The sequence below is a fragment of the Pyxicephalus adspersus genome, chromosome 6, assembly GCF_032062135.1.
Source record: "Pyxicephalus adspersus chromosome 6, UCB_Pads_2.0, whole genome shotgun sequence".
NCBI classification, from domain to species: domain Eukaryota; kingdom Metazoa; phylum Chordata; class Amphibia; order Anura; family Pyxicephalidae; genus Pyxicephalus; species Pyxicephalus adspersus.
In genome coordinates, this window is record NC_092863.1 from 18,170,790 (window position 1) to 18,197,315 (window position 26,526).

The following is a 26,526-nucleotide window of genomic DNA, read 5'->3' on the forward strand; positions in this document are numbered from 1 at the left end:
ACCAGGGTTCCTCCAGAAATTGCTAGGGGTTCCTTGAGCAGGGAGCTGCGCCACTCAGGTCAGTTTACCCAACACTGATGATCAAAGTGAATAACTGACTGCATACAGTGAAATAAAAGTGGGCAGTTTCAGTCCAGGAAAGAACTCTGATTGGCCCTAATACTTAAAGGTGTAGCAGCATGTTATTTTGCTTTTGAGAATTGCATTGCTTCGCTAACTCCACTGCAGTTTATCTTGTGATGCCACCTGAGCCTTCACAAGCCTTCTGATCTGAGCCTTCCGTGACCCTGTGTGTTCTCTATGACCCTCTGTGCTTCATGTCACCGCATGAGTGCCAATGCTGCTTTGTAATACAAGGTAAATGTGTACCTTTGACTGCTTCTCTGGTTACCAATGTTTTCCTGTTTCAGGCATCCATTGCTCCACCTCCCCTTGCCTGTCTTCAGTGTATTTTGAGCCTATTGATTGACTAAATATATATATATATATTTATTTATATATATAAAATAATTATATATATATATATATATATATATATAAATATAGTCACAATTCACACAGTATATAAAGATCTTCAGTCAGCAATCAAATGAGTATTATGTGCAATAATACATTTCATTTACTAGGGTGAATTAGTTAGCTTTATTTGGTAAACTAGTTAACTTAATTTGTTATTTTATCTTTATGAACCTTTTCTTCTTAATAAGGCTAATAATACAGACATAAATTTCATTCAGAAACAAAAAGAAAAGAATAGTCGTGCACAAAGAACACATGACCCTAGCTAAATTTTGGATGGGGCACCTGAAACCCTCCACCTGCTTTGGTTGCTACGGTATTCCCTATGCCACTGCCCAGCAGAACAAACAGACAAAAACTATCCATTTCTGGACCAAGCAGTACAAAAACACCATGTGGACTGTCACAACGCTCCTCTCGGTTTCTACACTTAACGCTTCAGAGCTCAGTCAAGAAGCCATTGCCCCATACCGGTGTTCATTGCTTTTATGCCTCTACATCATGATTAGCAGATGCATAAACCAATCACTTTAGAGTTGTAGTCTGGTGATCCAATCAGCAACCAGCGCTCTTCTCTGCTTTGAAACATTGGTGCTGCTGTAGTAGATGTTGAATGTAGCATATTCCTTCCATGCATTCTTCATCTCATGGACTAAAATGGCCTGTGATGCTTGTGAAGCAGACCGATAGGCTGCCTTTAAAAAATAATGTTTTTGGTTCAGGGGTGGTATTTTTATTTTTCATAATACAGACTTTTTTTTTATAAATGTGGGCTGTTCATATTGCAGCATTGCACTGTCATTGCACTGTCACCCTGTGGGTCGATCAACCTCTGACAGTCTAAACCTCTAAAATCAATAAAGTCCTCAAAGCTGCAACAAAAAGCTTATTTTTTTGCACTGGGACATGTTTCCTTTTGGTAGAGCCCAGCTGCCTATTCTTTTTTGGACAGAAGTTTGGCTACTAGCCCTAAAAACAGTCAGTATGTAGTTACAGGGTTCACCATTCTCCTCTAAGTGGATTCGCCACTAAGTTTGGCTTTACAGAATTTCAAACAGGATTAGCAGAAAACAGTGATTTGGTCATCTTGAAAATTTAGGAATAATACTCTGAATAAAAGAAATCGAATACAGGCACCCAATCTATGGACTGGTAAACTGCAATAAATTTGCCTTTTTTTTTCAAAGGTTCAATACCAATTAAGGTACATTCAATACTGAAAAAATAAAAAACTCAAATGAAAAGCACACTGGCCTGATAAAAGAACAAAAGAAAAGTACTGTATATTAAAACTAATAATCCCAAAATGAACTCCAAAGTGTAGCAGCAATTCACAGATGGAATGTGGAAACAGCCCACCAAGTTTAGGGGTGAGAAGTACACAATCTGAATAACTGTATGTGGATTTCCTGGGAGTTCCACTTGATGAGGTTGTAAGGTGGTGGCATTCTGGTGACTGGAGAGATGCTGAAGTCAAATACAGCAATTCTGCATCACATCCGATTCAGTAACCGGACAACTCATTATATGGGTGTAGCCCCCTTCTCTTTACTTTTGTAAACCTTAATTCCTATTTTCTTAGCTTTCTGCCAATAATCCACTCCTCACCCACTGCCATCCTTACCTGTTCTTCTTTCGGTTTCGGTTTCCGGATCTTTAGTTAGCTGAGTATTTCATTCTCAGCAATCAGGTATGCCAGGATTGTACACTGACCTGCACATCTTCATCTCACTCTGTATTACAGAAAAGATTGCAAACAGTTATGTTTTTTTTTATTGCCGAAGAGACATCTCCTATCCCTTCTGCAATAAACAATAGGCCTGCTTGTATTTTTTTTTTAAAGGACAGTTCCACTTTAAATAAAGTTTGTAAAACCTATAGTTGCCTACAAAAATACTTCTTGCAAGCATTTGTATGCCTCCACTTCAGTTAATGCTGATGGATGCAAACCTTTTCTGCCTTTTTTAAGTGCTACTTGTGTCTAAAATAACATATTCCCACTGCAATTTTGAAAAGTTACAAACCTCTCTGCGATAAACACATAGTTATTATGGCGGCATTAGTGCTTTAAATGAAGTGGACCTTAATAGAAAGGTTTGAATTTTAAATTCCTTTTCTGGGTCTTACTTTCTCTGGAATCTTTTAGCTAAGGAATTTCTGTAACAGGAAAATAGCTTATCATCTGCAGTGATTCCCTCAATGCAGCTGTCCTGACCTGTGTGCACTGTTTTGTCAAATCAGCTTCACAAAGAGGGTGGACGCATTGGGCCTGATTTATTAAAGCTAAGTGATCCAGCAAACCTGCAATAGATTTATTTAAAGTCATTTGCTAGCAAATGTTTTGAATGCCCCAGATCCATTCCAGATTTGCTGGATTACCCAGCTTCACCATTGAAAGTGTATCCTCTCCAGTCTTGGAGAGTTTTAATAAATCAGGCCCACTATGTGAAGGTTTTGGGCACCGAAGATTTTTTGTTTTTTGCATGTTCTCAAAAAAAGTGAAAATTTAGTTATAGGTAATATAGCTATTTATATATGAATATAAATGTATTTGGTTTAGCATGTGCAGGTTATACACAATCACGCAGTCAGCATACACAATCTGTGAAGACTAAATGAGAAAACAATAAAATTAAAATAAGGCACATATCCAGTAAATCTATTTTTTTTACTGAAACCCCCAACAAATACTCTTTATTGCTGAAGGCATAACTTAATTTTTCATTTACAGCATCTATTAGCACATGGCACAGTCAGGACAATAATAAAGCTGTAAATCTAAAATTCAAAGCAAAGCTATTTAAGAGACTGGCCAGTCTTTGGATGACATCACAGTGGTTTAAACATGAGGTTGTAATCTAACATCACAATACTGAGATCCAATTTCATAATCTGTATCTTTCTCTGGAGGGGCTGTTGCACACTGCATTATTCTCCGGTGACAGAGGGAAAGGGGTTAATCCAGGGGCCCCTGCAAATGTTCCCCACGTGGGGTCTGAGTCTCTATAAAACGCCAGGCGGAAGGAAGGCGTCTTTACGATGGCGCTTTGAGGCAGAGAGAGATGAGGTCAGAGGTCAGTAGGCCCCAAATAACTCCATACTGCTTTTATAAAACCCAACCCAGTCCTATTATGGATGGGGTCACCACTAGAAGAGAATGAGTGGGAGGAGGGGGTACCCAGAGAGGGGAGAGGTACAGGCAAACATACAGATACACAGAGGGGTGAAGAATAGTCTAATGAATGGACAATACCAGAATGTACAAACTAGAATGTAAGAGCTGGCTACAATGTTATACAAGAGATAAAACTGAAGTCTAGACATATACACCATAGGGAATATAAACTGTAGAGGGAGAAAGATGGATAAACTGTAAAATATGGAGCTACACATAAATAAAAAGTTTCATGGCAGGCACTGGAAACACAATCAGATTATTTTAGATGTCAAAAGTAAATTAGCACAGTCGGGGATTACCACATTTTTCTTGGTGCTATGTATATTCAGAAAAAATACTGTAGAAGAAGAACTGATGGCCTCTTATGGCTACATAACATGCCTGTTTTATTATTTATTCCGAGAAAAAAAAAACTGGTAAATATTTTAGAGGTTTCCAAGAAGGCAGCCATCAGAGAGGAACAGGGAATACAGGAGTCTGAGACTTGTGGGCCTTGGGGCTGATGTCACCTGCAGAGAAGAGGACGGAATATTGGGCTTCTGGTAATTTGCAGTAACCAGTGTAAAGTTGGCCAGTTTACTAGTAACTCTGTGTCAAAGCATTAATATTATTATTATTATTAATATTATTATTATTATTATTATTATTAATAATAATAATAATAATAATAATAATAAACAGGATTTATCTAGTGCCAACATATTACACAGCGCTGTATATTACATAGGGGTTGCAAATGACAGACAAATATAGACAGTGATACAGGAGGAGGAGAGGACCCTGCATTAAAGAGCTTACAATTAAGGAGGTGGGGGAAGTAAGACACAATAAGAGGGTAGATATGTAGTGGTGGGAGGTAGTGACGGTTTCAAAAGACGGAAGAAAATGGGTAGGCAAGTTTGATAAAATAGGTTTTTAATGTTATTTTCAAATGAGCAGAAAGTAGGAGCAAGCCAAATAGGATGAGGAAGACCATTCTAGAGAGTTGGGGCAGCTCTAGAAAAGTCCTTGAGCCATGCGTGTGATGAGGTTATGAGTGAGGATGTCAGTAGGTCATTAAAGGAGTGAAGAGAGCAACTAGGGGGGTATTTTTTACCAGGTCAGAAATATAAGTGGGACAATAACTGTGGAGGGATTTGAAGGCAAAGCACAGGAGCTTGAATTTGATTCTAAAGGCATCATCAAAATAGATGTCTGTTACTTTCTTATTGATTCTGTTTATCAAAGAGACTTTATCACATATTGTGGAAGACAAAACAGCAATGTTTCTTCATGCCTGCATTCACCACAGGCTGCCAATATCTCAGTGCTGGACAAATGTACTCTCCGCTTTTGCAGATGCAACCATAGGCTGTGCTAAAAGATAACAGCTGTCTTCTGATATGGGTGTAAGGGGAAACGCAACATTTATCTGTTTTATGTACCTGTGGACCACTTTGCTCTCTGCAATTGTGTGGCAAAAACTAGGACATGGCTTTTTCGCATCGCACTCTATGATTGTGTGTGCGCTATAAAACCATATGTTTATCATGAACAAGCTCAGCATTCCTCTCTGTCACATCATACCAGTGGGGACCCACAAGCCTGTCCACTTGCATATTTTACAGCTCCCGTACAGCCTGTCCGCTACAATTCTGGGTATGTAAACAGCTGCATATGTTATAGCTCCAGTATCCTAAACTTCTCTATTGGTGATATGCAGTTCCCTGATGTTGGGGTTGTAATCTAATAACCATGGTTAAGAATTAAAAAAACTGACTCACACACAAAACCTTATGCAGTACAATACTTTTCACTTTAATTATTTTTATAAAGAAACACGATTAATATTATCTTGTATTTATATGGCACCAACATATTATTCAGCGCTTTGCAATGTCCATATTCATGTCACTATCAGGGTAATGAGTCATGGGAATAAATATCTTATCCTGGGTGTATTGCCACAAAGCAAGGAAACAGATATGAAATTAATAATGCAATTTTCCAAAATAGGTTTGAATCTGATTGAATTAGGCTATGTTAGTCTGTTAGTATGTTAACCTACTACACTTTGATCAGTGAATCGGCTGTAAATAAAAACATTTCAGTTTGTGCTCAAAGTTATGTCAATCCTGCCGGTGCTTAGTAGCAAGTGGGAAAGAGTTTGATAAAATGGCACTGAAGTTCTGAAGATTTGAATCAGAAAAATTGACTAGGAATAATTTCTTTGCATATATATGGAGATTATGCAGAAGGACATCTACAGAGATTCAATAATGGTGACAGATTTATAGTTTAGAATTATACTGAACATCACATTGTAATATATTTTTAAATATGCAGCACAACATGCCCTGATGTAAATTTAACTTTGGCAGCCAATTGGATTCCACTTTTATTCATGATAGGCAGCCAGAACACTATAATATAACTTCTAACCTGGTTGCTATGGGCACTGTAATTTAGTCTTTAAGCTTCGCTAAACAGAGTTCCATATGATACTTTCCTCTTTCTCCTTTTACATATGCACAATTATTGCACCAGTCTAAGCATATGGAAAGTATGCTTTGTAACCATAGCTGTATTTAGCAAGGCAATATAACTCCACCTTCAGTAACTATTTGATGTAGCCTCAGGTTCCAATTTGATTTGAATTCCACTGGCACAGAAAATCTCTTTGCACGCAACAGAATTGAAGAGGAACTCCAAAAACATTTTAGCTGTTTAGGGTCAATCCTGAGGGCAGTAACCCCAGCTTGCAGCATTTCTGTGTCATGAGCCCTCTAGTGGATTCTTAATATGAATACTGTATGTAAGGAATCAGGAAGTTTAGCTCAATATCAGGTTGGTAATGGTAGAAGGCAGTGGATATTCTTCCTTTTGGGTCACTTACACACTAATGACCCAGAGGGTTGCACCTTACCCCATTTGCCCAAAGTGTAATCTTTAAGCCAGTCACGAATGGCTCACTTTCCAAACATCATATGACCAAGCTTGTAGCATCGTATTTTACTGGGATTCAAGGGCTATAAGTCAATACTATGTCAGATGTTCCATAATGTTGATGAGGACAGACAGATATACAGTATCACCATCATCCGTTACTAAATACGAGATGTGCACCTGTGGGGGAAGCTTGCTTTTTAAATCCTTGCCTTCTCTAAACAGCAGGGAGTGCCAGGTGCCAGTATACATCATCTAAAGTCTGAATATTCTTCTTTGGGCGCACGTACCACCCTCACTAGTTTTGCACAATGTTAAATCTCATTAGAGATCCGGAACTCCAGGGGCTGTTCATTGTAAGCAAGGATATGCTTTAAAGTATAAAGTCCCAGAAAAATCTAGATTTTGTTTCTCCCAAGCTGATCATTAGTAAATGTCTTGGGTGATCTAGTCACCCGTCATCTAGTGTTAGTACAGCTGTTCTGATGCACTGGATCGCTAAACATAAAAAAACTGCAAAGGACAGCTAAAGTTTACTATTAGGACGCAGTGGGATGCTTCTCCCCCTCCCCTCTACATAAAATGGAACAACACTGTCTGTACAATACTTGTTCATTTCTACTGTCACTGGAAAAAAAAATTACTAAATAATGTTTTCAAGTAACAAGTGACCATCTGTACAAAGACTAACTTTAGCCAAAAAATTTTCTTAAAGCAGCCCTTGCATGGAAAATAGAAGATACACTTTTCTTAGCCCCCTTCCTCTAAGACACAAATGGCTTTTAAAAGCAAAAAAAACTTCCTTGTGTTACAGAAAACACCAGAGCTGGAAGCTCAAAAATCCTGAGAGAATGAAATCCTGCCTACATACCCACACACAAATATATGCCCTACATCCTTACGTATGCCCACTATGTCAACACACTCCCCTACAATACATACTAAAGGGATATGGGTACATGCTTCCCGACCTCCTACAATTCAATGTCCAAGCAGCCTTTCACAAGGCCCAAATGCAGTGACACAAGGAACATAGGGATGCCTAAAAGTAAGCAAATTGTACTTTTTAGAAAAGTCAATATTCACATAGGATGTTCTGGGCTTTAGTGATGATGGGGGGGATATGCAGAAATTTTTTTTTTAAAGTATGTCCATGAGTTAAATCAGTGGGATTTCATTTCTTAATTAATTTGCATATTCTAACTGCATTTTTTTCTGCTTAAGTGAAAAAAGTCATTATGTTCACACATGGAATATTGCTGTTTAGATCATGTATTTCTTTTGTTTAGGTCCACAATGAACAGTAACAATTACATGTTACTAATACGGGGATGTTTTGCTATTCCACACTGCAATAATACTGTGACAAGTTGCCAAATAGTTCATATTAATCCACATGCCAGTGGTTTGTGACATGATAACATGTCAACATCATCCAATTAAAGAAGATAACACTGCTTTAAACGGATGTGTTTATTTTTTTTGTGTACTGCTTGTGGGTAGATAATACAGGCCATGCCACACGGGGAGGTAGAGGAAGTCAAGTGAAAGTTTAATTACTTAGTTTTTATGCTAGCTGTTCCATGGTTAACACAAGTGCGACATAATGTGAAAGCAGTGTCCAAAGGTGGAACTAAACCAAACAGCCAAATCTCTCCAGGGTAAGCATGCGTATTTTATTATTAAAGACAAATGTCAGAAAAATGAAAACATAGTTCACCCATTGCCAACTTTTCATCTACCTGAACACTTTAAAGAAGAACTCTTAATCATTAACTTTTAAAAATGGGTAAATCCAGCACTGTAACATAGGTCAGGTAGGTCTAGGAAGGGATTGTCTTAACTAACAAAGGACATACATCCAGATTAATCCCCTCTATCAAAAAATTGCATAGAAATGTTAATAATTTTTTTTTTCACCTTTTTTTTTTTTGTAAGGATTTTTCCTCTGCATTTCTTGAAAATGGTGTGTTTGATTTGCTTGAAGACTCCTGGGATAGAGCTGGCGTTGCTTGTAAGATAGCTGCCAGGATAATTTATTCCCCAGCTAGAGCACATATCAGTTATTATCCATGCAGAGACAGGATGATATTTAGAGAATCATTTGTCCAACAGCGACTGTGTACTCTCTGCTGGCGACCATACATGTGCACCCAGCACTTGTGAAAAATAAGGAAGTCGAGGCAGTGCCAGGGAGCAAAATGATGGTGTGGAAGAAACTGGTTTGAAATACCAGAACAGAAAAAAAGGTTGTCATTGGACTGCCAGTCCTGCCTCCTATAACAACTACCAGCTAATGGGAATGCTGCCTGATATTTTCATCTTCAATAGGCTACAGCCCTCATATTTATACTAGTTACAAGTTAAAAATATAGTGCTGTAAGTCTGGTAGTAAGTAGTAAGTCTCCTGTAAGTCAGGAGGTGACAACACAAAACAAAGTTTTTGACTATGTCTGCAAAATTATTTTAAAGGCAACATGTAGACTGCATCAATACAATAGAGAGACTGCACAGTAGCTATATTAGAAAATGGAGCAGGTCATTGTCCTGAAGACTTTCAAGAATAAAAAATAATTGTTATGATATTTGAAATTACAATAATATTGGTATTGTTTAAAGCCTATACAAGATTTTAATTATTGGGTTTTTCAATCCTTGTTTCTTAGGGCTAGATCTTTCCAAACCCTACCTTCGACACATTTAAAGGTGTCTCATAATGCTCATTCATTAGTCCTGGGAGTTGGATTCAGATGTTTCCATGTTAGTGGATTAAATCTTGGCACTGACCCAGTTCCTTCTGATACACAGATGCACCACAGTTGATACTGGAGAGTTTATTGGCAGCATCCTTTAGACATTTTTAAATAGCTTCATTTTCTTTTTCCAAATCCGTATTGCCACATCAGTGCCACATTGATTTCCACCTGACAAAGAACTATGTCACACTGGCCGAAAAACACAAGCCCAATGCAATTACAGAAAATAAAACAAAATAAATGTATATGCTTCCTATACAATATAAAGAGAAAGGGCATTTCCTGGTTCGTCATTACGGCTGGAAAATTCTTGCAACCATTTAGCATCATTTCCCAGTCCCTGTTCTCATTTAGACACTTCCATCTACTGAGGCTCTATCAGCCCCCAGTTTTGTGTTACAAGCTGTACATTGTTAATCATCTTAATACCTCCATCCACTGCGGATCCTTCTATCCCTGAATGTGTTCTATAGTTACTACTATATATAGTTGCTACTACTATAGTTCTGGAGTTACAGTTAAAGTGCTGTTTTCTGCAACTATCCCTTTTACACAGTGCTTTCCTCTACCCCTGCCCTCATCTGCACACATTTGCACCCCAATGCCATGCTCCATGGTGGCTTCATCTACCACTTGTACTATCCTACAGGCTGCAAGCTGTCATTTGCACCATTGCTATGCTCTACTGTGGCTTCTTCTACCACCAACACTGCTCTGTGGGATTTATACTGTTATCTGAACTGTTCCACTGCTTCATTATGAGTTCTTCTAACCCTGACTATTTGCTAAAGACCATGCACTGTCACCTACATTGCTCCCCTCTTCCACTAAGACTCCATAGTTCCCCTCTTCTACTAAGTCTCCATTGTTCCCCTCTTCCGCTAAGACTCCTGACTATGTGCTGCAAGATGTGTACTGTTATCCACATTATTGTACTCCTCCACTGTGACACTGTATGTGAGGCTTAGTACATTATTTCAGCTTCCAGTGATTTGGAACCCCTATCTCTTAGCCCTGATGTCTTAGTCCTGAACCCCTAACTCTTCAAGATTTCTTTGCCAGTAACAATAGAAGTAGAGTGGGGGTCTGGAAAGTTGTATTGCATATTACCACTGCCTGAAGATGAAGCCTCATTATGAGCCTCCCAGAGCATCCAGGCTGCAAGACTTACAGGCTTTGGGAGATATCACCACTAGGTATATCAGTCATGGGGTCCATTTACTTTTAGTTCTGACATTTTGAACTTATCCCTGCAACCCTTTTTCTCTATTTCCACAATCCAAGCTCATTTTATTCTTCGGTCATTGCCCCATTTCTGCTTGTGTCTTGTGTCTGCACTGCATACAGGACACCAGCATAATCTCATAGCTCATGTTTGGCTTACAGTTTTTCAGTGATCTAAGATAAATTTCAATAAAATTTCTATTATCTTCTTTAAGGCTATGTACATATGTCAGATGATTATTGGCTGATAAAAGCCTGCAAGGCTTGTCTAGGATTGAGAATCTAATGTGCATAGAGGCCGTCCGACGTCGTCTATGGATTTGTTTGGGTGAAACATGAACAACAGAAGATGAAGGATCTCAATGCAGGTGAAGGGAAGAGAGCTCCGTGGGATGCCACTCACTAGTTCTCTCTCCTCGCCATAGAGCAGAATGGCACTGTATGTACAGTGCTCATTCATTCACCAATCAGTCTTTTGTTGTTGGAAACGAATATTCAGTTCCAATGACAAAAATCTAACGTGTGTACACCGCCTAAGAGAGAATGATAATAATCAACAGTTATGTTTGCTTTGAAATTAAATCTGTTATCTTGCAATGTTATAGATAATATCATATTACAATAACATAGTGTCTTATATAGTTATCCTGCAATATTATATGTTCAAGTGTATCAGTTTTTCAAGAAAAGAACCAAGTGGGAGGGACCCTATAAAAATATATGGGTTTTTTGGATTTAAACAGGAGAAAACACGGAATGCTTTCCACATGGCTCTGAGGGTGGTGCACTAGTAAGAAAGTGCCCACAATGTGTGAAGTTTGATTTTTCAAACCTAGCACACCAGATCACTCAGATATGAACTAAAGCACTAGAAACAATAGCACTGATCCCTCTATGTGGATACAAATTCTAGTCAATATAAGTTTTTTTTTATATCAATAATTCCATCATGGACATTTACTCTATTTGGTACCACTGACATTCTGTGTATCAGTGACTGGGTGTCATCAGGAGATCAGCTATCGACAGTAATTAAAACCTGAATAAGGTTCTAACCCTACCTCATCCCAAGTAAAAACAAATATGAAAAGCATGGCACACATTCCACTTACTAGCTATAGTATATTGTTGTACAATTATTTTTTTTAAGAACATCTTTTAATCCTCCTCACATGATAATTCTGGCTGGGAGTAGAAGTATAAGTAAAGCAAGTCAAAGAGTTCTAAATGCATTACCCAGCGATGTCAGCCTAATATATAATGTACAACTGGTGGGCATTGCTTGTTGACAAGTTATGGATTATTATCCCTGTTATATGAAAGAAATACATAATATGTACCAAGTAATCACTTAACAGTAAAAATGTAGAAGGAAAAAATTGTCAGCAACTTTATATCGTGATTTTTTTCCCATTCAAGATCACAGTGTCTCTGCAAATGCTCCAAGTGTCCTCATCCCTGACTCAGCTGAACACTATACATGAACATCTGTACATATGTCCTTCATGCTCAGACCATCAACATATCAGGGCAGAGTTACTAAGATTAGGCTGTTTATCTAGCAAAGTGAACTATCCCCCTTCTAATGAATATTTATAATATAAAAGGTGAAGATTTCCTGAATTCACTTCAATCGAGTAAGTAAAATAGCAAGTAAAATAAAATGCAAGTAAAAATCCTTCTTGCCGGCAAATGGGTTTTCTTTGCATGACTTCTTTACCTCATTAACAAAGCTCAGTGATTTTTTCCTTGCAAGGGGTCCGTATTATTTAGTAAATCAAACCCATTGTATTCATCCCTGTGCACATTAAAGACTCATGCAGTATCACATAGACGATGATGTTTATGTTCACTAGGCCACAACAATCAGAAATCATCTTTAGCTGGCTATAGAATAAGCAAAACTGATTGGTTAACTCTCTGCCCTCTGCACAGTCGAGTTGCCACTGGCACTATTTAAAGAATAATTCAGAAAGCATTAAGTAAATCAGACCTGTGGGTTATATAGATATTCCGTGAATGGCCCATTGGTTGCTGTACCATTTCTATATTTATGGAAAGAAGGCCCTAGGACAGCACCAAATACTGGTGGCGAGGATATAGAAGTAATGATTTTCACCAGATACATTCATTTATACCTAAAAATGTCTACATGCTTTAAAAGTATCAACTCCTTATGCATCGTAATAAAAATAATCGACATAAAATTTGCTGTATACATTTTAAAACTGTGTGGACTAGATTAGGGTTGAGTGGAAACATAAAAACTGGATGCCACTGTAGGAAACAGTGATGGGAAGTGCGTCAGAATATTATGTGTCATTCTGCATGGTTTGAAATCTAGATTACCTAATTGTATATACTGAAATTGACTTAAATGTTAAGAAAAGTATAATGCACTGCCCAGAAAACCACATGGGTCCAACTGAATTCATATTTTACCACTTAAAAAAACTCTCTTTGCAGTATAATAGCCTGATTAATGAGTCAGCTAGTAGCTAGGTAATCAATTGGAAACAACTGGGTTGTCTAAAGTAGTTAAGGATTTTCACTCATAAATTGTAGCCGTGTTCACTATAAATACCCAATGTGGAAATGAAAAATGTGTTTTTTTTAATGTAATTGGATAATTGAACTCTCTTCATTTCAATTTATTAACTGAAGATTTTCATTTGCTTTAGTAAATCAGCCTTAGAATCTCTCTAATCCATGGATGTCACAAGGCCTTTGAATAATTTATGATTAGGAGAGGGTTGTGTGGGAATATATATTCTTATTTATAATTCAATCATTTACTTATCCTTTACAGTTCATACTTTTAGAAAGAATCTTCCCCCTCCACGTGTTCCACATACCTGTAAATACTCTAGTCAGCTTCCTTCTCTATATTGTGATATAAATTGAATTGCACTGAACTAACTAAATCTAAATGCTTCGGTGTGCATTACATATAGCTCTTTCCGGTATGGCCTGCTGTACATAACTTACTCCAGATGGTTCCTCCCCGTATGCTTCACTGTACATTATAAAACAGACTGCTTAACTCTGTATGCTTTGCTGCATATTATACACTCTGACCCACTTTATTCTGTACTCTATATTTGACATTACTAATCATCACAGTATCACCATATTAACAAAAAAAAGTTATCAAGCCCAAAGTGACTCCTAGTTTTCCAAGCCTGAGAAAGCTAAAAAAAGCCACTAAAATATAACAAAATATTTTGGGGGTCCCTGAAATCGAAGGATACCCATAAACTGCAGAATTCTGGCTTCTTTTGGATTAAGGATTGTTCCACATAGAGAAGTTGCTTATACGTTCACAAACTATACATGCCAGAAAATATCAAAATGATGCCTCCAGGTACAGGAAATGCTGATATATAATCATTTTACTTAAGAAAAACATGCAAACATGTTTATGTTGAATGGAAATCATCCAACAATTACAGATTCCTCAGATTATGTCACATTGGTCTTTGTTTGAACAGCTACAATTTAACTTGAAAATCTGCATTTTTAAAGTGGACAGATGTATGTTTATCCCCTAATCCCATGTGATGGCACTAGCGGCACTAGGTGTCCCAGTGCTGATGAAATGACTCACATACTAATTTATACCCAGAGATACAGGAAATGTTTTTGCTCCAGGCATCTGAAGAGGGCGGCAGAAAAGTGATTGTGTTTCTGTGTGCATAAGTGTGGGGGGTGTTTGAAGTAAACTTTTTGCGTTGCCCTGCATTGATACTTGTCTGCTTTAAAGAATTCCTGTTGTAAATGAAAAAAAAGCATTTACCTGTTCTGCCACCTGTATCTTGGGGCTTTACTCTCTTGTAGAGCGACTCTGGTTAAAAGAAGTCTTTGACTTTTTTGAATGTTGGGTGCCTGGTTCCATATTGCATGCTGTAACTTCTCCTGCCTCATACAGTAGGGACAGCAATTGGCAGGTGGAACAACAGCGTACAAATGGGAAGATGCATCCAACACTCCCGGAAGCCTCTCAGATGCCTTAGATACTTCAGCTCTTTAAAGAGTGAAGATCCAAGACACCAGTGGTGGGCCAGGTAATAACTTCTAACCTCTTCTTTTAGATGTTTTTTTTTTTGTTACATTATAGCGGCTTCATTTTGTCAATGGATGGACTAGTGCTGATATCTACAGTAACCTGAAAACAGGAACTGCTTAAATATGCATTGCAGGCCTCCTCATCTTTACCTCTACCTGTTTTTGTTTTCTACCCTTAAATTCAATCATGGCTCCTGGAGGCCATTTACTGTGAATTCAACTGTTGTTTGGCACAATCCCTTCTAACTCAACCCTCATGTTTCTCCATATATCATCCCTATAAATGTTCACATTATTTCACATAACCTCCTGTCTACAACCTCTGCTGGTATGCACTGGGGGAAGGGGATTTCTATATAAGATACTCTGTGTGAAGGGAGTGCTGGCACAGAGACCCCCACAGAGGCCATTTGTAAAGCCCTGAGCTAGATGAATATTAACCTTCATTACTACTCAACTGTGCCTAAATAATAAAGTGGAGATGTACCAATGTAGACATGACAGGCCTGTATGTGTCTGATGAAAGACATGTGGATAGAAGACGGCTACTGAGAAGGCTGCAGAACGTGAGAGATTAGAAGTGATGGATCTCTGTGTAGGTGTCAGCACTGGGTCAGCGAACATGAAGAGTAAAAGTTGTGAGAAGAAATATTAGCACAACTACCCGTCTGCATGTCTGATCACAACTATAGAACATGGAAAGAGATTTAAAGAGCAACTCTATGTAATAAGACTAAATGAAACACTGCAATTTTGCTGCAAAAAGTAATCTGACTGAGATTACATGTAGCTATTAAACATATTTAGCTACCTAAGCATTAAATAGGTAGGTAGAACATGAAGCGGATCATAACCACCTATCGCATGTGGCATAAAAACTGACTGGCATACAGCACAATGAGGCAGCAGCTATATCTGAGGTCTGTTAAGTTTTTCAATTGGGGAAGGGAGGAATGTTTGTAGAAGCAAGGCCCCGAAACAGCCAGGAAGGTCTGGCAAAATTAGTTAGCTATTTTGCTGTCCTGCTCCTTGCTTCCCCTCCACTAGGTGGAGATTTTTGGGCTATAGGATATACACGAATGATGAGTATCACATGTACTTATTTCACATCCTGCACGCCAAACATGGTGGTTATTAGTAATGTAGTGTCATGTTCAGTTTGGCGCTTTAATTAGAACTCTTTTATGATATAATACAGCTCCTTTTCCACACCTAGATATTTGGCACAGACTTATATTGACCTGAATCCAAATGTCTCCTAAGGGAACCATTGGCAGGTAGTCAATACAGGTATAGCTGCCATGCCTTATAACACTGTATATGCACATACCCGGTTTTTTGGAATAGCCATAAACCAACTTCGACTACACTTCCATCCAAGGACATAACCTGGGAATTATTGGCACACAGCTGTACCCATGCATTTGCTACACTGACTGCATATATCAAAATGTATATATTTTCAAGCCAAACAGACCAAGTCCCAATTTTTTTTTACTGACTATTTACTTTGGTCACATCCAAGGTTTCATGTGGTATATACAGTACAGTGGGCAGCGTACATCTGTTGTGCCCATGAAGGATTGTTGATAAAATCTGGATTAGACCACACTTTATCCATGTGCTGTTGCAATGTATGTTCAGGCAAATAATTTATAATCTTAGGGATCAGGGTCTGAAAGTACATTGTACTAATAATAACCAAACAAAGCTAGGCCAGCCAACTTCACTTTACAAATGTGGTAAATATATATGTGGGATATGCAATCAGTCAGCTGTACTCACTAAAGGGTGCGAGCACAATGTCATAGTCTGTGCGAGCTACTGAGGAGATGCTAAGAAAAGTAAATTATTTTTAGTAATTTCAAAAGTTTAAAACAATATCCCACTGTTACATTAGATATGAGTCACTGAGGTTTTGCTTTTTTACCCTGTGGGTCACCACCCTAGCAGGTTGAAGCTGATGGGCTTGGGTCTATTTTCAACAATCATAAGCATATAAGACAATACTGGGTATGGAGTGATGCTGCTATATGACTGCATGGTAACTTACAATAAAATAGTTAGATCAGGGGCTAAGAAAATATCTATAACTCTTCATTCACAACATATCTCACCTCCCCCACAATCCCAACCAGGGAGCCCCTCTCTAATGCTGCCACTCAGACCTGTGGGCCCCTTCTGGGTCAAAGGAGCCTCAGCTCCCGAAATCCTGTCCTCATAAATCTGCATCTCCCAGCACCGAGTCAGACAATTTGAAAATACTGTATTGAGTCAGGTCCCCCAGGATAAGAGCATGAAGACAGACTGCAAAGTACCTTTAAGCCTGTTTGAACATTGGAAATGGTTATGTGTTTCTTGTAGGAGCTTGCAGGGACCTGTGTTTATCTTTGTGTATATAGCTGGCCAAAAGCACATTGATTTGTCTCAAGTAATGTATCAAAGATGCAAAAATATCTACATCTAACTTGGCAAAATTCCCAGAATGTTTCTGTAGCAACCTTGGTCAGGAATTATCCTGATTTACTAAAAGAATCAAGCTGATCTTCCTTTATGTTACAACAATTATTCAGGCATCCTTGCAGTCAATGAGGTTTCTAAAAAACTGGTCCTCATTTACAAAAGCAACTTGAAAAAAATTACACCTATTTGAAAAAAAAAAAAACAGCATAAAAAATAAATCCTGGGGTCATTTTGTACACTGTATACAGGACTCCTAGGAGCTCATGTAAATGGATTACTGATTTTTTTCTTTTATAACAGCACTGGCATTGCTCATGTGTTTTTAGAAGGAACATATCCCCCCCACAGACTTAAATGAGAGGTAAATTTCTATATATGGAGACATGATTCCAGGACTACATCTCCACCAAGAATCCTTTCCCCACTGAATGGGCCTGATTTATTAGTTCTCCAAGACTAAAGAAGATAGATGGGAGTACCTGGGTGATCAGCAAACCTGGGATGGATCGAAAACATTCACCAACTAATAGTAAATGATTTTTAAATGATCCTAATCCATCCAGGTTTCCTGGATCACCCAGCTTGCAGAGCTTTACTAAATCAAGCCCACAGTGTGCATACAGGTAGCAAATTTGTATGTATCTATATATGTGAAGAGGGGTGAAGATAGGTGGAGTTCTGTAATCCAGCACAGAAGGACAAAGGTAAGGCTGACAAAAGTGAGGTGACCAGCAGTAGGAAGTTAGGAATTATATGTAAATCATCTGCAGTATTTATTAGGAAAAAAATTTGAAAAATGCGCATACATAGATGCAAAAACTAAATATATATATATATATATATATATATAATTATATATATATATATATACGTCTGATTTTTGTTAAATCCATACCAACATTTATAATTTTACTGGAAGTCTCTCTGATGTCTGGTTTCCCACTGTTTACTGTGGTTCTTCTTATCTGCCCATATGTCACTACTGTGTTCCTTGTCTATGGTTTGGAAGGGCACCACATATTATTGTCATTTTTAGCAAGCTCACTCAACAGCAGCTGGTTGTTGCAACCACCAGCTACTGAATGGAGTGCCTGCCAAAACTAGTTGGTACCCTTCCAACCCATAGAATCCATTTTTATTGTAAAACAAATATAACAAACCATGATGAAGAGGGGACCCCTGGACCCCTGAAACCCTTAGGATACCTGTTTAGATATTTACTAAATTCTTTTAACTGAATAAATATTATTAAGTTTCCACCTTGCAGAAATTGTAATAATCATATTTATATTCTAGATTTAAACTAAATTGTTTGATCACACAACCTGGCTATATGGTAGAAATACACTTAAATCCACTAACTTCACATGGCCTTGTGGAATTAGACCTATTTTGGGGATTTCCATGATGCTATACATTCATTCAGTCTTGCCATATTTACTGAAATTTACCACATTTAAAAAGCTGCAAAACTGGAACCTGAGAAAGAAAATTGTAGGATTAGTACAGCATTATAACAGAGGCGTACCTAATTCCTTGTAATACAAGCCTTTCCCATTTCCTTCCTGTAAATTCAACAGTTTTGCTTACCAGCTTTTCAAAAGTTTACATTTTAGTTCTCTATTATCTAAAGCAATTTTTTTCTCATTTAACACCAAACTATTAAACCTATGTGAATCCATCACATAACAACAAAAGTACAGGCCATGATCTATAAGGGAGGTGTGAAGCTTCTGTATAACATATTTTGCATTTCTGAATACAGAATTTAGGAAAGGATCAAGCAATGTTGGTTGTGAGTATATAACATAGTGTACAGTGATTTCCTAACGGCAGAATATAGACAAGAATCACAAAGATGCTGGTATAAAATGGGTGTCTGTATTATGTAACATGACCTCCTGCAAAGTATCAGGACAGGAACACACAGTGTTGGATGTCTATATATTGTACAGCAATTTCTTGACTGCATAATAAAGGACAACATCAAATAGTGCTGGGCGTATGCATAATGTATAGTGATCTCCTAACTACAGATAATCATACAATATCACAAAATGCTTGTTGTCTAAATATTTTACAGTGATCTCCTGAATACTTTTAATAGGACAGGATCACAAAGTAAAAAGTGTTTATATAGTATACAGTGATCTAACTACATATTTTAAGACAGGATCTCACAAAGCCGGGTCCTCCCAACTGTTCCTGATTTTGAGGAACCCTCCCTCATTCAGAACCAAGTCCGTCTTTCATTCTTTCTTCATAAAAAAAAGTCCCTCTTTTTGGATACAACTCTTTAAAAATGTATTATTAAACTATTCAAAAGTGTTATTTTGCATTAAACCTTTCACCCAGTCCCTAAATTATTCTCTTGTTAGTTTGACTAATCATTGATTTTTAAATATTTCCTATTTCATGGTTTGTAAAATGTAGTGGGCACAGCAGTGGGCCATTTGCTGGGTGTCAATATATTGCATAGTTACCTCTTGAATGCAATGTATTAGTACAGGAACACACAATGATGTATGTCTATATAATGTACAGTGATCTCCTAAATCCAGGACATGATCACAGTGTAAGATATATAGTATACAGTGCTCTCCTGACTACAGATTAGAAAGGGATCACACACTGCTGGGCTGCTATGAAGAATGCTGATTTCAATTCCAGCTAATCACATACAGGTTTTATTACAAACTAGGTGGCTTCCTAATTGCAGACTGCCATCACAGGTTCAGTGCTGGGTTGAGTTGTGACATTTGACCACACTTTGTTCTCTCTGATTAACCCTTTGTTCCTACGAGCATCTATCCCTAATGGCTTGGCACTGAAGCAGTTACAGGCTGTAACATAAAGCAGTGCAGGAGGAGTGATATCACTGCAGAAGCATGCAAAAACACAACTCCATTTCCCTCAATTAGCATAGCGGTTTAGCTACACATATTTCCAGAAAGCGTCTAATCAATTTTTGGCTGGGAGAGGAGAATCAGACGCCAGTTGCTCTGAGTTCCAACATGCTAATCAGGGCTCGTGGGGAATGAAGAGTGACGTGAGGGGTTGAGGGAGGAGGTGAATGTGCTGAATGAAAAATACATATTATATATTTATTACTCATTTAGATTCAGTGGAGTCCAAACCAGGGGATACTGTGCTGTGGTTTTTCTGATGAAGTGGTCAGAGATCTTTTTGAACTATAAACCTTTACATATAGTAAGGTACCTTAGGTGTTCAGTCTGTAGCTTATAGCATGCAATCCAGTAAATACTTGACTAAGTCTACAAAACAAAAAATTACAAACTGCGGAAGGTCATAGGAAGAAACCAAATCGTCAACAATGACTGTTAAATGGTTGCTTTGGGGTAAAAAGAGAGCATAGTATGGTAGGAGTCTTGTATCTTGTTAGCCATGAACATTGTGGAAAGTTTAGCATTTAAGGTGCATCTGTGCTTAGACTATGGACATTATAGTTTTTTTATATACCCCTCAAAAAGACTTTTAACCTCCTGATTAAAATAATTGTCCATGTGCCCTTAAATTTAATCCTTATTTATCCAGATCACCAAATGCCACTGAGTGTCTCTAAACAAGGTCTGCCACTGGGATCTTTGACTGAGATTTGCACAGAGGTGGTCTGTCACTGTGGGGTTTGTCCCCAGAAGGTTGCAGCAAAACAGTGCAGTGAGGATTGTTCATAGACTACGTACACCTGCAATAATTATTGTTGGAAACGAATGACTAACGACCGATCGCCCGATATTTGTTAACAAAAAAAGTGCACAACGACTGGCCAACAACGCTGATGAACGAGGAATGTCGCTGGCAATGAACAACCATCCCGGCGGATCGGATTGAAGGACGATCGTTCGCTATCTATAGTGTGTATGGTCATTCAGTGATCGTGGATTGTTCTGTGATACACTTTCTCCTGTACATGTCACTTCCTGCATTGTTCAAACGATCGAATCTTGTGTGTGTACATTACTGGTGGATTATATTTGAACGATGGAATCGTTTTAGCATGTACAGAATTGTGCACAATACACTCATTCAAAATAATTGTGAATAATCGCTGATCGATCGTTAATCGTTCGTTTTCCAACTACAATTATTGCAAGTGTGTACGTAGCCTAAGACTCTATAAACCTAACTTTATACTATACATAGGCTCAGCTTAGACAGACTTACTCTACCACCTTATACCCAAGCCCAAAATTCAGTGCTATTTGCCCACCATTTCCTGTGGGTCATTCTACAAAACCCTGTCTCATAGTAGTAGCAAAGTCCAAAGTTGGGCCAGTATGCATACTCACAAGGCTAGGGAATCTCTAAATTTTCCTTTTCTGCCTCACCATTCTTTACTGAATCTCCAGTCCTGCACCACCATCTTCCATTTCTGCTCCTCACAATGATATCAGATCAACCTATCTTATTTATACACATTAGACATAGCAGCAGTAGGTGTGAAATCCAGCACTGTGTTTATCAATACATCATCAAATTCATATTTAAATCTAACTAGTGTGGGTACCTGTTTATAAAGGTTTTATAGGAAAAGGGGGTAAGTACCTAGATTTGAACTGATTTCAGGGTTGTTTTTTTCAGGCTTTCTCATTCTTCTGCTGCTCTTTCATTTCTGGTCAGTAGGGTGGAGGTGCAGTAAGGATACCACTGTATTCTGTAACTGTATGTAGTGGTATTATCAATCTAGTTGTCTCCAACTCTCAGAAGTGATTGCACAGAAATACAAATACTTTTTCCAGCAAAACAGCTCCTATATATGTATTTCATCTGTGTATGCAGCTGTTTTCCTAGAAATCCACATTAAGTTAATAAAGATGCAGGCTTTTAAAACAACACAATATTTGTTTTATTAAGAATTGTTTCTCTTGGTGCTTTGTGTATAAATATGTGGTTTTCTAAAGCCATACTCAGAATGTTATAATGGCAGACAAAGAAACCTAACATGTGCTTTTAAAAGTTTGCATCATTAATAACTTGTTAGCAGAGATAGATTAGGGCAGAATGGGACCCAAGGCAAGGTAGAAGTCCCCCCCACCCCAGTCCTTGATAAGAGTTGCAATAAGAACAGAGGGATATTCCAACCTTTGTACATAAAAATGCAGATAAAAAACTGTTTCTGTGTATAATGTGTAATTATATATGAACATTGGTGTAGCCATACTTGCTACAACTCTGCTTGCTCTGCTTCCTGCTGTGCAGTGCTACACAATAGTTTGGAGTGTTAAGAGAAGAAGTTATTTGATACAATAAATAACACATACTTGAATGAAAGCCACTAAACCAAATTGTATAATTGAGTTAATATTACACTGTAAACACTGCAATAACTTAAAATATATAATTATGCTTGCTGAAAAGAAGCAATACTTCCCCTTTACTCTTTATTACTGACAACAATGTGTACTGTTGTTTGTATCGGTGTGTGAACAAACTTGTGGTTGAACAAGGAACTGTGCTTTGTTTCCATGATATAGAGCAGGCCTTGGGCTAGGTTCACACCTGAGGTGTACATGATGGTGTCTCCCTGCAGCAGTCCCATAAGGAATAAATAGGCGCGGTAGTGAGCGGTTGTACTACTCCTTGGCACCAGCTGGTAAATGTGCCAATGCTGTTTTTTTTAAGAACCAATGCTGTGGTGCAAATGTTCCAGCTGCGTGGGATTGTGTGATTCTCAAGCGAGACTCAACCTGCCCTTATGCTCTACATGTTTGTTTCCTAATCTCTCATGGAAGCAATGTACCAGACAGCACTTAGATCAAAGCATTTTGGGGTACACATTCATTTTGGCCAGGTTAGAAGCTTACCAAGCACAGTATGCGTTTGATTGGATTAAACAGCATGCAAGGCATGACATAAGCGGTATAAAAAACCACCCTAAAAGTCCCTATACCCATGTACATGTTAGTTTGTTTGGAAAGTTGTGCTCACATCTTGTGACATAAAAAACTGCAACTGGCATTATTTAGATCTATAGGCCTCTGTTTTCAGAAAAAAATACCATTTTGGATGTTGAAAGTGTGAATTTCATGTATTCTAATGTGCATGCTGGGAAAGAAAAGTCCAAAAGGGTTAAGGCACATGACCATTTGAGTCCTGCTTTATTATATTAGGCAACAATAGGGAATAGCTTGCCCTCGGTTTATGTGCATGTTAAAACTGAACTCCAGGCAAACAAATAAATACACAGATACACTTCATAAATGGAAGTTGTTTTAAATGGCAATGCTTTGTATTTCTGTTCACCCAGTTACACAGCACCACCACACAGCACAGCTCTGTCCTGCAGAGCAGAATACCTATTTTATTCTCCATGTCAAGTAATCAAGTAACACTTACAGATCTTATCTCTGCCCACGCTTGTGACTGGACAGTAAAGTGAGAAGCAGCTGCAGCAAATAAATGTGCTGACATAACAATTCAATAAAATCAATACACTTTTCTGTATATCACTGCTTCCTTTCCTATTACCATCAAGGAATGTGGAATGCCCTCTTTACCACAACATATGAACGCTCCTTTATACCCAGAGCATTGGGTTTACCACTCATTAACATTTTCATGTCTGAAAATCACAGTATACAGGGAACTATTTTATGAATTTGTATCTCTTGCAGGAAAGTAACAATGGTATTTAAGTGATCCTATCAAAGCAGCCAGCAGTATTTATACACAAGTGAACGTATCAGTAATCCAAGAGAGGTCACTGCTGCTGGAAATACTATTGGCTGTCACAGTAAGCATTGGTAAGTATTCTCATTGTCTGTCCGTTGTAAGGAGCAGAACTGTCAGAGAAGACTTACCAACCCATCCTGCACATCCAGGCACTGTGATTTTGGGCAGCGGTGACATGACCCACCTTTGGTTTAAAGGCAACATAGGAGGGCAGGAAAATGCACCCTCCAATTACATGTAAGCTCTGCCTAATTTCTATTTTCTGTAGTAAATTGTGAAAAACTGAAAAGTATCAACCTCTGCTGCACTGTGTAAAATTACAGCGGGCACTATTGCCACCCAGTGTAAGCCATTTAAACTGTAAACTGAGCACATATGTAATATTTGTGTTTTCTTAGGCTGTGCTGTGATGGAGTCTTGGGACCAACAAAGCCAAGAGAGAGAAGAGGAGCCCATCTCAGGAGCTACAACACAAGGGCAATCTGATGTCCATTCCAGGTTTATTGGATCACCCAGGTTCTCTTATGATAGTCTATCTTTTCCAGTCTTGGAGAACTTGTAGATAAATCAAGCCTTTATGTCAGGATCCCTATTAGCAGTTCTTCTATAAATAAACCCATGGCTGAAGCCTTATTCATAAATACTTTGTAATATTGTTACAATGCATTTTGGTTAGTTGTTATGTTCAGATCAAAGATTTGTCCTTTTATTAATCTGAACATAATGTCAGTTCCAGAAAACATGCAATTATTAATAATTTGATCAAATAAAGAAATCAAATATATGGTTTTTGCTATGTAAAATCTTATAAACAATTAACATTAATTTGTTCTTCTTCCTTCCCTAATTCATTCCCTTCTACTGTTAATTGTTTTTTTCATCATTCATATATTTCAACTACACTCAAATCAACACACAAAATAAAAAATACACATTTATTTAATTTGTATATAATGCTTTGTATCATAAACATAATTTAAATGCCCTTGTCAAAGGCCTAGATTATAAAAAAAAAATTGTATATTTGATTAGCTAAATTATGTTCAAAAATTTAACAACACTTCTGCTTTACAGTGCTTATGATTACCTATCTATAAAAAATACAAAAATTACCCGTGCTGTGCCATGACCTCCACACTGCAAGGGTTAAATGATTGTTTTTCTCCAGGGGAGGAAATAAAGCAATTTTAAGTTGTGGGTGGCCCCTCACTTAAAAAGACTACTGCTCCTGGCTGTTATTAGCTCTTTATTGTTCCCCTTTTTATATAACATTTCTTGAACAATCCCTAAACAGTGTGTAGTGCCCCTTTAAGTGGAGGAATAGGGGAATAGGGGTGCCCTGAGCCTAGAACCTTCTAGATTTTTTGAGGTTGTAGTGTTTTAGTTCTTTTCGTTAATGAATCGGTTCTCCGGTCGATAGGTAGGACAGGTGTTCGCCTTCATGCAATAAATAGGATTGGTGCCTAGTGTAGTTCAAAAGAGATACATGTCAGGAGAATTTGGGAGAGGGGAGGTCCCCCATAATGGAAGAGTAAGGATTTTTGTGGGGGTGGGTGTCCTGGGGCCCCTGGCTTGGCCCACCCAGGGGTCCATTTCTGGGTTGCCTGACAGGGGGAGAGTACAGTAAGAAGCACGCTGATATCTAGTCAAGAGGCCTGAGGGGATGAGGGACCCAACTGAGGAGGTTGTTTCAGACAGGAGCCAGCAATCAGGAAATCAGGTTAATCATTCGAGTGGGAAGATTTTTTATTAATGGCTTACACACAGAATATGTGTTGTTCAGTTTAAGGGACATTTAGTCACTCCACCTGAGGATGCACTTAGGAGAAGAATCCTCTGGATTGTAAGCTACATGAACCAGAACTGCTCTGCTGCCCTTTTCCTTTTGGTCTATATTCAATAAAAATCTCTGGACCTAATGAAGGATTGTATTGAGGTGTTTATTTGCGCCCCACTGTGCCCCCTATTCCACTGGCTGTAATTATTTTAGTTTTGTATTAGCTGACCTAAATCTCAAAAAGAAAAAAAGGGATAGTGTTATTGTAACTGGACAGACTAATCTCTTACTTAAAAGTTAATGCCAATTTTAGGAGTTTATACAAGTCTATACAACCGATAGATCATTGGGGAACTGTTACATTAGAGAGAAGCTTACAACAATTCTGCAAGGAGGAACTTTAAAGTAGTAGCTAAAAGTAAAATACCTGTGACTTCTTTAAAATCTGCCATGGCATGAACATTTTTTTTTTTGTTTTTTTTTTCAGATGATGATACCATACAGGTATAATATATTGCTCTATAGAAATGTAAAAGCAATAAAACACTTGAAACATCATTTTGACAACTGCAATATTTTACTAATATTTGAAGGACAATAGAACATTGCAAATAAAATACTGGATTGCTAAGCAAGGTCTTTTTGTATTAAAGAGTGATTTACATCAGTATTAGAACACTAATCTATTGTTTGAAGGTTTATTGGGTTTACATTAAAACAGACCTTTCACTAAAATAAAAGGTATTATAAGTTCCACTTATGTACCTATGTATGTATATATACTTCCAGATCGTCCTTCCCCCCCACCCTTCCAAAACAACCTACAATTATTAGAAGAAAAAATTACCTAAAAGAAGAAAAAAAAATAAGGATTATACTTACCTGAACCACATCTTCTGCCAGTGTGCCTGGGGAAAGGCCACTGA

At 37.9% G+C, this 26,526-nt stretch overlaps 1 long non-coding RNA gene across 2 annotated transcripts; it reads left to right on the forward strand.

Moving 5' to 3' along the window:
* Positions 1 to 204: 204 nt before the first annotated feature.
* LOC140333273 (uncharacterized) lies at positions 205 to 26,246 on the forward strand. 2 transcript variants are annotated; one of them, XR_011921314.1, is made up of 4 exons: positions 205 to 357; positions 23,766 to 23,894; positions 24,222 to 24,339; positions 26,088 to 26,246. It is a non-coding gene; the product is annotated as an uncharacterized lncRNA (long non-coding RNA). The 2 variants fall into 2 exon arrangements; XR_011921313.1 differs by lacking the exon at positions 26,088 to 26,246 and having other exon boundaries at positions 24,222 to 26,081.
* The last annotated feature ends 280 nt before the right edge of the window (positions 26,247 to 26,526 follow it).